Source organism: Pelophylax lessonae, assembly GCF_965119305.1.
Source record: "Pelophylax lessonae genome assembly, chromosome: 13".
NCBI lineage: Eukaryota > Metazoa > Chordata > Amphibia > Anura > Ranidae > Pelophylax > Pelophylax lessonae.
In genome coordinates this window covers 39745055-39761263 of record NC_138780.1, presented here as the reverse complement: position 1 = coordinate 39761263, position 16209 = coordinate 39745055, and positions in this window count along the sequence as shown.

The following is a 16209-nucleotide window of genomic DNA, read 5'->3' as shown; positions in this document are numbered from 1 at the left end:
TATCTGAAAAGTGTGGCGTGCATTTGTGTTTAGACCCTTTACTCTGATACTCCTAACTAAAATCCAGTGGAACCAATTGCCTTCAGAAGTCACCTAATTATTAAATAGAGTCCACCTGTGTGTTATTTAATCTCAGTATAAATACAGCTGTTCTGTGAAGCCCTCAGAGGTGTGTTAGAGAACCTTAGTGAACAAACAGCATTATGAAGGCCAAGGAACACCCCAGACAGGTCAGGGATAAAAGTTGTGGAGAAGTTTAAAGTAGGGTTAGGTTATAAAAAGAATATCCCAAGCTTTGAACATCTCATCCTAAATCCAATTGAGAATCTGTGGCAAGACTTGAAAATTGCTGTTCCCAGACGCTCTCCATCCAATTTGACAGAGTTTGAGCTATTAGAAGAATGGGCAAAAATTTCACTCTCTAGATGTGCAAAGCTGGTAGAGACATCTCCAAAAAGACTTGCAGCTGTAATTGCAGAGAAAGGTGGTTCTACAAAGTATTGACTTAAATACAGTCCTTGGCTCAGTCAATGATAAGTCCAGGGAATGTGTTTTTTTGCGTTTTATTTAGAACTGGGATAGGAGAAGGGATGAGTGGGATACTCCAACGTTAACTATGCACAAATCCTGAGGACAACTGACTGTAGAATGCGGCAAGGCCTCTGCTTCACCTTGCCACTGAAGTGAACATAGATTAACTGTTCCCGCTTTAATATACTCTTCAGGGTTAATAACTTGGCACCCCCTTTATTCTTCTCACTGCCTGTGTGCTGACTCCCGTCTGCTGACTTTAGCCACTGGAGTGGTCCCCTTCCTGGGCAGACCCTTTGGCAAGCTCCCCTGTACTCACGGACACTGTTTTTCCAGGGTGGCTCTGCCTTCACCTCCCCAGTCAGCTTCCACTGGACCTCTGAGTTCAGCCAGACTTTGTTGGTCCACTAGGCCTGTGACCACCTTCCACACCTTCAGAAGAGGAGACAGCCGTCACCCTCCTTCTGGGATTTGGCTTCCCGCCCAAAGACCCCCTGCCACATGTGCTCCTGGCTTTTATACCCTATCCCAGGATGCACCGCTCTCTGTGCAAACCCACTGAGACAGAACAAAAGCCTGTGCATCATTGGCCAGGTTTCCTCCACTGTCCAACCAGCCTCCTCATTGGATACAGTGGGGAAACTCCCTTAGCCCACATGAATCGCACATCGAGCACACCCAGCAGACCTAACTAATGATCAGGCTCTCCTGATGAGCAGATAAAGCAACTACGTTTTACCTGCCTAGCACCTACCTAGGAGGGTGCTACATATATTTCACAGTAAAGGGCCTTAAAATCACTGGTTAGGGTGGGCTGTCCCTTTAAGAGGAGGGTAAGGAAGTTCCAGTTTTTGATGACTGAAACCTGTGGTGGCGATTCAGGGACCTGTAGCAGCGATCTTTCCCAAAGCCAGTGACGCCCCTCTCCTCCAGTTTGCTGGAACTCTCCAATGATTGTGGCTTCTGTTCAAACGTGGCAGCATAGTCCCACTCCAATATTGTGGCAAGTTTCTGGCAACAGCAAAGTCTCTGACCCAGCAGCACCTTTCAATAGTCAACTCTCATTCCTCATGAGAGACTGCCCGGAGGCCTGATTTCTCCATTTCTTTTCCCCCTCTCGGAAGTACACTGTCCTCCTAGGACTTGTAGTTCCATATAGTTCTCTACTTGATATAGGCTGTCTCCTGGGGACTACATCCCCCACAGTTCCAAGCGGCTCCCAGCAGTTTTTCCTCATTTGTTTTCCAGGCTGCACCGCAGCCAGTCATCATATCCTGCATTCAGAGCAGTGGGCTGACTCTTCTCTAGCCGTGGCTGTGGCAGCAAATATATCTGTATCAAGTTGTCTGGGTCCTCTGGTTGTCTCTCTCTCCTCCTTTCCCCTTCTGGCTGCTCCTCTGCTTAATTGGGGTCTGAGAGGGGAAGAAACTACAGAGGTGACTGTGTCAGTAACAGTGACAGCCCATTCCATGTGCCACCAGTCCTGGCAGTGCTGCCGACCAGGGCTATATTAATATGGTAGAGGTATGACACTTGCTGGTGCTCACTGATGAAGGGCTTGTAACGAGGTGTAATGAAGTCTTTAAGTGAAACTCCCCTATTCTCCATTTGTACAATTGTAACAGAAGTTCTGTTCCCTGAGTGGTGGAAATGGTCCTTCTTTCAGGAGTAAGGGCTTCTACTGATATGGGTTAGAGGCTGTTCAGTGGTAGTATTCATGAAAGAAGGTTCTCCTTTGGAGCAGAGAGGACAAATAGGACCAGGCATGCACTTGCTGTAGGTTCATTTATTGACACTTAACAGTGTGAGAATTAGAAGTTCATTTATTATACATTATACAGTGCTGGTTTTTATTTATTATTAGTTATGGAAAGAGGATTTTTACACTATTTGTGCCTCACTATGTATTGGAATCCATAGGGGTATTTGTGGATACACTTTAGTGTATCCACAAATGTAGTGTGAGTAGATTGAAATAGCACAAAAGTATATATCTATATTTGTTGTAATGCTTCCAATTTCCGGGAGAGCTCATGGGGATCATACCAAACCCTTTTGTTATACCTAAACCTTTGCAACCAAGAAACACCTGTAAAAGAACAGTGCAAATACTTACTTCACCTTCCACCCATGTCACCGAATGTCCTGAGGTCAGCTGGGAAACCAAAACTTCCAAGAGCATCAATCTCCTGTCCCCTTCTGTTTCCCCTTCAGCGTCTGCTGGTTCCTTCTGCTGACCTCTATTTCACTACTATCTCCTCTAAGGAGATTGAGGTTAGTAGGAGGTACCAATTAGAGCTTCAGAGGACACAGGAGATCAATACTTCTGGAAGTGTTTTTCCAGCAGACACCAGAGGATGATTTCTCATGAATAGTGATGGACGAACATTGGCCAGGGCGGTTCGGGAACATCAGCCGCAAATTTTCTCAAAAGTCCGCGAACCGCGAGTTCGCGGCGGGCCCCGTTGACTTTAATGGGAGGCGACCTTTAAAAAACTTTAGGTCATATTTGCAGCCACAAAAGACGTACTAGCTGTGCACAAATAGTCCCAGCACATGGACAATGTCATAACAGAAGTATTGCAATTTTTTTACAGCAAAAAATATATATATTTTTTTCATAAATCAGCCAGAACTGGCAGCAGCCGGTAAAAACATGTCTAATACATATAGCAGGGATCCTCAAACTTCGGCCCTCCAGCTGTTGTGGAACTACACATCCCATGAGGCATTGTAAAACTCTGACATTCACAGACATGACAAGGCATGATGGGAATTGTAGTTTCTGAACAACTGGAGGGCCATAGTTTGAAGACCCCTGACATATGGGGTCCATTCACACATCTGTAAAATGGGTCCGCATCCATTCCACAATTTGGTGGAACCTTTACAGACCCATTGTTTTTCATTTCCAGTCTGAAAAATTAGGCATTCACAGGATAAAGAAGTGTCAGCCATTCCAGGCCCCCAAAATTAGCCCACATGCGTTTACCTGACAGCTGAGAACGTTGTATTCTGTGGCTGAAGGTACATTAGGCATTCACAGAGGACAGAAGTAAGTGTCTGCCATAAAAGGCCCCAAAAATTAGCCCACATGGGTTTACCTGACAGCTAAGAACGTTGTATTCTGTAGCTGAAGGTACATTAGGCATTCACAGAGGACAGAAGTAAGTGTCGGCCATAAAAGGCCCCAAAAATTAGCCCACATGGGTTTACCTGACGGCTAAGAACGTTGTATTCTGTGGCTGAAGGTACATTAGGCATTTACAGGATACAGAAGTAAGTGTCGGCCAGTATAGGCCCCAAAAATTAGCCCACGTGGGTTTACCTGACAGCTAAGAACGTAGTATTCTGTGGCTGAAGGTACATTAGGCATTCACAGGATACAGAAGTAAGTGTCGGCCAGTATTGGCCCCAAAAATTAGCCCACATGGGTTTAACTGACAGCAAAGAACATAGTGTATTTTATGGCTAGAGGTACATTAGGCATTCCCAGTATACAGAAGTAAGTGGCGGCCTGTATAGGCCCCAAACATTAGCTCACATGGGTTTAACTGACAGCAAAGAACATAGTATTTGATGGCTAGAGGTACATTAGGCATTCACACAGGATACAGAAGTAAGTGTCGGCCTGTATAGGCTCCAAAAATTAGCCATTCAATGGACATGAAATGCCTTTTATATCGCTGTATATAGCGAAAACAAGGATCAGGAATTGTTGTGGGTGGATGGCGGTCTGGCAGATATTTGTGGCCTGTCATGAGGAATTTCAATGAAACATGGTTTACTGGTCACATGTGTTGAATTCCTCAGAGATCCATGCCTCATTCATTTTTATAAATGTGAGGTAGTCTGTCAGGAGCTAGGCGAGTGCACTTATCGGTCACGACCCCCCCCTGCTGCTCTGAACATCCTTTCGGACAGGACACTGGACGGAGGGCAAGCCAACAGTTCCATTGCAAATTGTGCAAGCTCTGGCCAGAGGTCAAGCCTGCCCACCCAGTAGTCCAGGGGTTTATCACTCCTCAGAGCGTCCACATCGACCGTTTAACCCGATGTAGTTGGACACCTGTCGGACACCTTTTTTTACGCTACAACATTTGAGCAACAGAAGCCTGCCTTTTTCCAGAACAACGTGATGACGGCATCATGGAAGGTGGAGCATTGGACAACTGTGAGGAGACAGGAGAATAGGAGAAGGAGAAGAGGCTGGACGGTGAGAGCCTGGAGTCTGGCTTTGTGGGTTCTGACGGTATTGCTCCCACTGGGCTCGGTGATGGGATTTCAGGTGCCTTCTTAAGGCAGTTGTCCCTAGGTGAGTGTTGGGCTTACCGCGACTTATGCGTTGACTGCAAAGGCTGCAGATGGCAACACTGTTGTCAGCAACGGACACATTAAAAAAAACCCACACTGAGGAGCCATGTGACGGCATCCTGGGAGCGCCAGATGTGACTGTACATGGTTGATGCCTCGCTCCTGTGTCATTTGCAGTTTGCTTTGTACCTCTTGTGCAATGCAAGTTCTGCCTGCCTCTCCTCCCTATCTGCCGGTCTGTCAGTTCGCCAGTTCTACAAATAATTGGCCAGTAACTGTTGTCACTGTGTGTAGCACAGTTAACACAGCAAAAGAGGCCAAATTTTTGCAGGACTATAATATAATCTTAGAAAAGTATACTGTTAAATAACACCCCACTTCAATATGTGGTGTTGGGGGGCCACAGGTTTATCACACCAGTTCTACAAATAATTGGCCAGTAACTGTTGTCACTGTGTGTAGCACAGTTAACACAGCAAAAGAGGCCAAATTTTTGCAGGACTAAAATACAATCTTAGAAAATTATACTTTTAAATAACACCCACTTCAATATGTGGTATTGGGGGGCCACTGGTCTATCACACCAGTTGTTCAAAAAATTGGCCAGTGAGTTTGGCACTGTGTGTACCAGACTTAACTCAGCAAATGAGGCAATATTGTTGCAGGACACAAATACACTTGTAACAGTTTACTCAGATAACACCCCACTTCAATATGTGGTATTGGGGGGGCATTGGTCTATCACACCAGTTATAATACATTATAAGGGCTTTTGTCACTGTGTGTAGTATTGCTGCAGCAACGCTCAGTCACCACACCTGTCACAATGCTGCACAGTGCACAATAATACTACTAATCCACTATAATATGCTTTCTACAAAGTATATTATACTGTGGATTACCCCCCTCCCGCCCCCCCCCTTTTTAGTGCACTGCACAGCAATACCAAAAAATTTGCAGCCCTTTAAATTACTTTTGTGGACATTAACAGAGCAATTTGTGTCACTGCAGATGCCGATCTCTAACTGCCCCTAAAGCACAGACTGGATACCTGACCCTAAGCTGAAGAGACTGTAATAGACCTATACCGACATTGCAGCCCTTTAAATGACTTTTGTGGACATTAACAGAGCGATTTGTGTCACTGCAGATGCCGATTTCTAACTGCCCCTAAAGCACAGACTGGATACCTGTCCCTATACTGAAGAGAGACTGGACCTATACCGAAATACCAGCCCTAAAAAGGACTTTTGTGGACATTAACAGAGCGATTTGGGTGTGACTGCTGCCGATCTTTAACTGCCCCTAAAGCACCGACTGGATACCTGCCCCTAAAGTGAGAAGATACTAGTAGACCTATACCGAAATACCAGCCCTGAAAAGGACTTTTGTGGATCTTCACAGAGCTATTTGTGTCTGGCAATCTCTCCCTCATGAACACAGCAGACCTCTCCCTACAATGGCAAAAAGCGGAATGTGAAATGGCCGACAGCTCAGGTCTATTTGTAGGGTAGGGGGCATGTCCATGTGCTGAAATGTTTTAATTGGCTGTCCCGACCCATGACGGCTGTGTCATGGGTCAAAGTTCTCACCAATGTAAACTAATATGGCCACCGCGAACAACGCCATGTGTTAGCAAATTTGTAGCAATCAAGCAAAATTTGCCGCGAACCGACCGCCGGGCGAACCGCATGGTCATCCCTACTCATGAACTGAGTGGTGTTTAAGAGTGATGACAGCAGGTGGATAGTTAGACTCTTTTTTATAATTTATGCACTACATATGAGAAATCTTCACTAAGATTGTTGAGCATACAGTTGTCATATAGCCCCCATTATCTACAGTTGATTATCAGAAGAATTTGTAGAGTGAAATGTAAACTAAGGCATTGTTTAGGAGGAATGGAAGATTGTGCACTAGGTACAGAGAAAAGGCTTCATGGGTATAACCGAACTGGTAGATGGTAACGTAGAATCCTGTTTCTAGGCCCTGGGGTGGCGTGAGAGACAATTAACTTTTGGAAAGGATGCAGGAGGCTTCTTATATTGGGCTTTCAGACTTAGAGGTGAAAGTCAGTTCATGTCTGTAGAATAATGGGATTCAGTCTCAGACTCCCCTGTTCAAGGAACCCTCAGAGTGTTACAGGCAGTGTTGGGGGTAACGAGTTACAAAGTAACGGATTACAGTAACTACATTACTTTTTTTGGTAACGAAATAACGTAACTAATTACAATACTAATATTGGTAACTACACTACTTTACTAGGCTATAGGAGGTAACTACACTACTTTACTAGGCTATAGGAGGTAACTACACTACTTTACTAGGCTATAGGAACGCGCTTTCCTGCGTTACCCAAGCCGTGCGATACAATCGTTATTTCGAAGAATAGAGAGGGATGAAGTTTATGACTTTTTGTTGCACTTTATGTTTTATTCTGTTTTTTCAGGTTTTGTTCTCATGTTTCCCAAAGCCTGTGTTTATACAATAAACTCTATGCAGAAAGAGTGTCATGTATCTTCTTCTACACGGTCAATTAAGAAAGAGGAAAGTAAAGAAATAAGTAGTGAAGTTACTTTTCAAATGCAGTAACAAGTAAAGTAATCTCGTTACAATTTACAGAAGTAACTAGTTAAATTTTTTGAGTAACTACCCCAACACTGGTTGCCGGACATGGGTGCTTGGGTTCGCTGACTGAGATGGCTTCAGTTCTGGAAGCACAAAGTGTTATTAGAAGGCCCCTCTTATATTGGTGGTCAGTGAAGAAGGCTTGCTTTACATTGGTGGTCAGAAGAGAAGTGCATCTTGCATTGTTAGTTGGTTGAGAAAAGACACGTTTTTTTGGGGAAGAGTAAAGAAGGGCCTCCTCACAAAGTGATCAGCGGAAAATGGTCCTCTTACATTGGTGACCAGTGGAGAAGGGTCAGGCCCTCTTAAGTTAATGGTCAGTGAAGAAGTGTTCCTTTGCATTGGTGGTCAAATGAGAAGAATTCCATTACATTGTTGGCCTGTGGAGAAGGCCCCCTTTACATTGGTGGTTCGTGAAGCAGTACCCCCTTACATTGGTGGTCAGTGGAGAAGTAAGAAGAAATTACAGGCTTTCTCCTATCTCTACCATTCAGCCGGGGGAGACCGCTATGCAGTGGCGGTGACAGCTCCAGCACGAGCCCCTGACTCTCCTAAAATACGGCATGTTTGAGCAAAAGATGTGCCTGTTTTTATCTTTCAACACGTGAGTAATAATTTACTATGTCTGGATTAAATTTGTTTACAGTCTACAATCAGAGGTGACTGTACTTTCTTCTTCTTACATGTTTGGAGATTGCTTCCACTCCCCACACAAGGCTGGCACTGAACGGTGGACCACCATCCCCTCCTCTGTGACTTTTGCTATGTGGATGATCCTATATCATATAGAGTCACAGAGTTAAGGACTCCACAATACAGACTTTGACATTAGGAGTAGAATTACTTCTGCTTTGCGATAAACATTATATGTCTGTCAGTGGAGAAGTGCCTCTTACATTGCTGGTTGGTGGAGAAGAGCAGCTTTTTTTGGCGAAGAGTGAAGAAGGGCCTCCTCACATTGGTAGTCAGTGGGAAGGGTCCTCTTATATCGGTGACCAGTGGAGAAGGGTCGGGCCCTCTTAAAATTGGTGGTCAGTGAAGAAGTGCCCCCTTACATTGGTGGTCAACTGAAAAGGATCCTATTACATTACTGGGCTGTGGAGAAGCCTTTCTTACATTGGTGGTCAGTAATGTTCACTTTTACCTTGTTGGTAAGCTGACCAGTGGCGGCTGGTGCTGGAGGATTTTGGGGGGGCGTGGGCGGGCTCCTCCAGGTCCGCACTCCTCCAGCGGTCACGGCTTCCGTGGTGCCCAGTGGCTTCTGTGTTGACTTGGTCTTCCTTCAGGGTTCTGGGTCTTCGGCCTCCTGTACTGATTGGCCGGGGTGGGAAGCCGATGGCGAGTGCTGATTTTGTTGGTATTGCAGGGTGGGAGGGTTCAGGGTGCAGTGCTCTGTGCTTTAAGGACAACCTGAAACAGGCCAATTGGAGCCTCAGTTTCTGGTAACGTGCATGTGAGGGGGTGAGGGACCTGGTTGAGACCTGTTGGTTCAGCACCCTGCACAGTGCACAGGCACATGGAGCGATTGATATTTGGATGAATGATGGCATGACTAACATTTTTTAACTTTGAGATGTTAAAGGTGTTAGTCATATTCTTAGTTATTTAGAAATGGATTGCTTTGATGTTTTATTGTGCAGGCTAAGGTAAGGTGACCAGATCTTTAAAATGAAATCCTAGGACATATTTTTTCCTTTTATTGGCAAACGGCACAGGATTGCCTAATACACAGAGCGCTGGGCACAGGACTACATAATACACAGAGCGTTGGGTACAGGACTACATAATACACAGAGTGTTGGGCACAGGACTGCATAATACACAGAGCGCTGGGCACAGGACTACATAATACACAGAGCGTTGGGTACAGGACTACATAATACACAGAGCGCTGGGCACAGGACTACATAATACACAGAGCGTTGGGCACAGGACTACATAATACACAGAGCACAGGACTGCATAATACACAGAGCGCTGAGCACAGGACTGCATAATACACAGAGCGTTGGGTACAGGACTACATAATACACAGAGTGCTGGGCACAGGACTACATAATACACAGAGCGTTGGGTACAGGACTACATAATACACAGAGCGCTGGGCACATGACTACATAATACACAAAGCACTGGGTGCAGGACTGCATAATACACAGAGCACTGGGCACAGGACTGCATAATACACAGAGCGCTGAGCACAGGATTGCATAATACACAGAGCGCTGGGCAGAGGACTACATAATACACAGAGCTCTGGGCACAGGACTTCATAGTACACAATTTTTGGCTCTGCCTCTCCTCCACTGAACAGCAGCAGGAGCGACAGTGAGATCGTCTAGCAAAGGGTGTTGGCATCCGAGCCACCAGGCTGTTTCTCAGCCAGCATGGGATGCCCTGTCTACATTAATCCGGCTCTGAATCCGGGGACAAAACCGGGGACAGACTTGGACCGGGAACAGTGTCCTCAATCTGGGGACTGTCCCCAGAAACCGGGAAGATCTGGTCACCCTAGGCTAGGGGGGTGGATTAGGTGGGCGGGGGAGAAGGGTCGCCCCTTGTGGATCGGCCACCACTGAAGCTGGATGTACAAAGTTATATGCATAGTTGCCAACATTTGAAAAAAAATTCCAGGGACACTTTGCAGCACAGCTTTCAATTACTTACCACACCCACTTCCCTGAAGCTCCGCCCACTCCACATGATTAATCTCCACCTACTTATCATGAGATTATAGGGTCTACTCAAAAAAGAGAGAATTACAGGAAATTGAAAAGGGAATTTCAAACTTAAGGCCAAAGTAGCAGAGTTGGAATAATTCTCCCATTCAGCTGCACTATTTCTGCCCAAAGTTTAAAATTCTCATCACAAATCCCTGCAATTCTAAGGTGTCAAATGTGCTCAGGTGTGCCCATACATAAAAAGGAAATATGTAAATATAAATAAAGTGCAAGGTGTAAATAATTACGATAAAACCTAATTATACTATCTGGTATAATTAGGTTTTAATTGCGCCAAGTGGTGCCTTTACGTAATTGCGCATGCGCCCGGCCGAGATTGTACGATCTTTCGCAAGCCCGGGCAGCCCGATTAACGGGCGTTTGCCAGGACAATGTAAATTACCCAGGACAGGCTCCTATTTGCCAGGACTGTCCCTGCAAAAATGGGACAGTTGGCAAGTATGTTATATGTCATGCTTGCATAAACTTGTACATGTGCGTAAACCCCCTGAGCTTAGCTTTTGTGCATCCAGGGATTTCCGCAAGCATGGTGTTTACTTCTGTGCAGCCAGCTTACAGCTATTCATTGCCATAGGCTTCCCTGAAAATTCTCCTCTGGGAAGCCTATCCTGCCTTTAGTTAACAAATGAATCTTTTATTTCTCCCATCAGCTCATCCCCCACAGTTATTACCTTTTGATCCACTTGCCTTTCTCCACTAGATTGTAAGCTCCCCGGAGCAGGGCCCTCCTAACCCTCCTGTAATTGTATTGTAACTGTACTGTCCGCCTTTATAATGTAAAGCACTGTGCAAGCTATTGGCACTATATAAATCCTCCATAATAGTAATAATGATAAGCGGCTGTACGCCACAACTGTCTCCCCTGGGCGTAAAAATCTGCCCACAGTTTACATCGGATGCCCGAAAGCCTACTTAAGTATGAGGCCTAATCTGCTATGCAACTGTATAACGCTATTTGTCTGTCTGTGGCTGCAAGTAAACTTATAAAGAGATGTTTTATTCGCAATGAACAATTGAAAACCTAACTTTCCTTCTGTGAGCTCTCTCTAACTATTTCATATCTTTTTTTTTTTTCCAAAAATTATTTTTATTCAATATTTTCATATCTAATACCTCAAACAAGGAACAAATGGAACAATGACTTTTTTTTAGGGAGGGGGTTAGCAAAACCCCATGATTAGATCTTCCAAGCCACTTGAACACAGCTCACAGCTTTTCCTTTTTTTGGGCTTTCTTTCTTCTATTTTCATCTGATGATCTGGTCACTACATCTGTTGTTTTTCAAAAGAACAAGCTCTCCAGCAGAATCTATCAGTTTACGTGGATGAGACCAACCATTAGCAGGGTTGCTTATAATGATCAGCTTTAATTTATTCACTTGAAGCCTTTATCCCAAAAGGAAAAAAACTGCTGTAACTGATTATAAAGTGTGAGCTGGAGTTTGGCTTAAATTTGTTAATGTATTTTAATCTGATAATACATTTAACACCCTCCCCCAAGACTATTAATGCTGTTGTCTGCTGTGCTCTGGGCAGGGACAAGGGGTGGGCAGGAAGGGAGCTGCCATGGGCACTGGTATCATGTGAGGTAGGGGGCACCACAAGGAGATGGGGGGGGGGGGGAGAGGGATTTGTGTGGAGAAGGGGAATTTGGGGGGCGGCAGGGTGTAAGAATTGTTCTAGGAGGGCACATTTAGGGAGGTGTGCTGGGAATGATGATTTGGGGGGTTTGTGTTGGAAGGGGGAAGAGGATGTGTGCTAGGAGGGGGGGATTTGTGCTACAAAAGTAAAATGGTAGAGGGGAAATATTTCTTTTGGGGGGGGGTAAATTGTGCTAGTAGAGATGATTGGGGGGGGGGGTATTTGCGCTAGATAGGGATATTTGTGGGGGGATTATTGTTAGGTTGAGGGATTGGGGAGGGGGGATTTTATACTGGAAGGATTTGGAGTGGGGGGGGGGGGAGAGGATTTGTACTTGAAGGGAATAGGGGGTAAAGATTTGTGCTGGGAGGGATGATTTCAGCAGGGGGGGCAATTTGTACTTGGAGGAGGGGGGATTTTTTCCTAGGAGGCGAGCATGCTGAATAGTGTTCAATTTTTTTTTTTTTTTTGGGGGGGGGGGGGGATTTTTGCTGAGACACAATTCTCATACATCCTGGGAGGGGGGCACAATTTGGCATGTTTGCCCTGGGCTCTAGATGACCTTGTCCCAACACTGGCTATGCTTCCTGTGGTCATTCATCCAGAGTTGTGTCTCACTATTACAGGAGGTGTGTTACTGGCCAGATCACCAGGTGAAAACAGAGGCGGAAAAGCCAAAGAAAAGAAAACTGATGCAGCCTCCACATCTAATGGTTGGTAAGCTGCAATAAAATACATTTTTGGTTTTGGGTTTAATACGGTGCTGAGAGGACAATTACATTATAAAGTTTAATACCTCTTTTTTCAACTGTAATTAAAAACAAAACATATTCATGGGAAAAATTATGAATAATAATCAAATGCTAAATTTGAAATATATTTTCAAATTAATAACCTAAAAATAAACTGTTGGTGGGAAGGAAAATGTGTGGGGCTGGACCAGCGTTTAGCTCTCAGCACTATCAAAGGTCACGTTCCTGCCCGTTCTATCCTTGCTTTGGAGACCATTGGCCTTTCACTCCCTAAATATGAAGCTTTGCCTGTGTCAGGGACAAGTGGAAAAACTAAAGCCAACATGCTGTATGGTAGAGTTTGCGTCTGTTTAACCCTCCTAGCGGTATTCCCGAGTGTGGCTCGGGGTTACATTTCAGAGCCAAAAGCGGTAACCCCGAGCCACACTCGGGGTACCGCTAGGAAGATCGCTGGATCCTTACTTACACTTACCTTGTCACCGGGATCCAGCAATGTATCTTGGTGGTGTCTGGCGGCGGAGCTTCCTCCCGATCCTCTCCGTGCCCCGGCTTCTGTCTCCGGCGACGTGACGTTTGCAGGGGGGTGGAACCGGCGGCAAATTCAAATGTAAAAAACACACCAAACACACTGATACAATTCAAAATAAAAAAAATCACATTAGTTTGCCCCCCAGTGCCCTTTCCTGCAGTTTTACTGTACTTTTTATGTATATATATATATATATATATATATGTATGTGTGTATGTATGTATATATATATATATATATATATATATATATATATATATATATATATATATATATATATATATATATATCTATACATACATACATACACACTTTAACTTATTTATAGTTTTTTATTATATTATAATTTATGATTTTGTGTTTTAAACTTTATTATACCCGAGATGTTATAAAGAAGAACACACAGTAAAATAAAATCATATGTAGATAGTTGGTTTGGGCTGCTCATTCTTAAGAAATACATGCAAAATAATGGTACCGCTTTCAGCACCTAAAATCCGAAAGAATCATACCGCCAGGGAGTTTAAGCAACAAGTCTGCAAACCAAGGTCTCCTTCTTGGGAGGGTTGACATCCTTTTCCCCATTAGATGTTCCCTCTTCACCTATTCACCTATGCCCACAGGAGGGTCATACGTTTGATGACGAAACGCGTCGGGTCACGCACTACACCCACGTCACTTCCGGCTACTGGAGCGCACGCCAGAACGCATACCGGCCATTGCATTGCTTCCTGGTTTTGAGCCGCATATTCTGAGTTTTACATGTAAGTGACTACTTTTTCGATTAAACAAATTTATACATACTACACCATGAGTCTCCCTCCTTCCTTGTGCCCCATTTGAGACCACCACATCCACCAAGAGGACACACAGTGGACGTACCATCCAGCTCCTCCAGGATAGTGGAATGGATCCTCATATATATTCTAGTGGGATTCACATAGGGAACGGCTGTGGGAAGAATAGGAACCATTCCAAAGACCATTTACCCGAGCTAGACCACAAGGGGTCGTCTGGTAAGTGGGTGCATAACTCGCCAACTCGGTGACGGATTCCCCCCAGTGTTTGATCCTGCATGCGGACATTCCTTTGCACTGAGCACGCAGCACTTTGGAATTGTTTTTAATTATTGCACATTTGCACCAGCACTTATAATTGAACTATTTCTGGTTTGTGATGCTCGGATACGGTGTAGTTCCTCTTTAAATGGCTGTTATTTTTAACATGGTTAATAAACTGGAGGCAGAGGCTGCAGACCACAATGGTGGTGTTGGTAGCTCATACTTAAAAAAAAAAAAAAAGGCCCACGTTGCCCTCTGCTTCCTATTTAGGTACTGACTTGAAGTTAGCCAAACACATACATGATATCACAGATTTGTTCCTATTTCCAGAGATCAGCAGGCATGCTGGTATATGTAGTTCCATGTCTTTATTTTGTAAGGTTTTGCTGTAAACTGATATCCCACAAGACTTGTGTTCAAGAATGATAAACTACCTGCTGTTGATTCAACAAGCTACATGCCCAGCCAGGCCATCTCATTCTATTTAAGCTTAGCTCATTGCTTCAGGCTTTGCCTAAACAACAGCTGGTGCCAGGCTCCCCGGTGATTCCTAGTGGAGAAATTTCCCCTAGCAAAAAAGATATGTGTACCCTTAGTCTTAGAATAGAAGATTCATAGTGGAAAAGTTTTCTAGTGTACCCCCAGTGCTTCCTTGTGACCCTGCCTTCTGGAATAGGTTGCACGTGACCCCTATACTTCTAGTGTTCTATGTCCTGAGACACTCCTAGCAACCCCAATATTTTTACTGATCCAGTAGCTTTATCCCCCTTGGTCCCAGAGTGTGGTTTCAAGCATCTCCCAATTTGATCTCTGTATCCCCAGTGTCTTTCAGTCTGTCCCCAGTGACTTCTCAGTATGTTCCTGCTTGGGTGTGTTCAAGAACCGCAACCTGGGGATTGTCTTTAGCACAATCCATCTCCACCTTCAGGAGCTCTGGAGAAAACCAGATGGTTCCTTAGACCCTTAGGGCCCTCACCTTCGCATTACGTGCAGGTGGGCTGTGTTCTTCCTAGACAGTACCAATAGGTGTCCTTCCTGTCCTAGACTCCTTGTGTAGCTCCCGGTATCTTGTGTACCTGCATTCCCTGGGACCCCTGTGCACTCCACTGTTACTCATACATATTATTAGTTTTGTGTTCCTGTAGGCTCACCATCCCACTGCTGGATACTCATGATTCAGGAGCTCTGGAGAAAACCAGATGGTACCTTTGACCCTTAGGGCCCTCACCTTCACGTTACGTGCAGGCAGGCTGTGTTCTTCCTAGACAGTACCAATATTATTTATATTTATTTATTTATTTTTTAATTTTTGATTTCCCATTTTTGATTTTTAATTCTATTTTAATTTATTTTTTATATTTATTTTTATTTTTATTCATATTTAATTTTATTTCCACATTTATCATTTCTTTCTCATTTCATCCCATGTTTTTATTATTTTTATTTTTTCTAATTTTCCTCTCATTGTCTATGGCATTATTCTCTTCATGCATCGTATCACATGTATATTATTGTTTATTTTTTTTTCATACTGGTTTTACCTCTAGAGGGACCCTTGTTCCTCATACAGCTATAACGTAGAGTCATGTTTACTTTGATAGTAATTTTATAACTTCACCACCAGAGGGCATTGTTCCTCATACAGCCATAATGTAGAGTCATGTTTACTTTGATAGTAATTTTATAACTTCACCACCAGAGGGCATTGTTCCTCATACAGCCATAATGTAGAGTCATGTTTACTTTGATAGTAATTTTATAACTTCACCACCAGAGGGCATTGTTCCTCATACAGCCATAACATAGTCATGTTTACTTTGGTAGTAATTTTATAACTTCACCACCAGAGGGCATTGTTCCTCATACAGCCATAACGTAGAGTCATGTTTACTTTGATAGTAATTTTATAACTTCACCACCAGAGGGCATTGTTCCTCATACAGCCATAACATAGAGTCATGTTTACTTTGGTAGTCATTTTATAACTTTACCACCAGAGGGCATTGTTCCTCA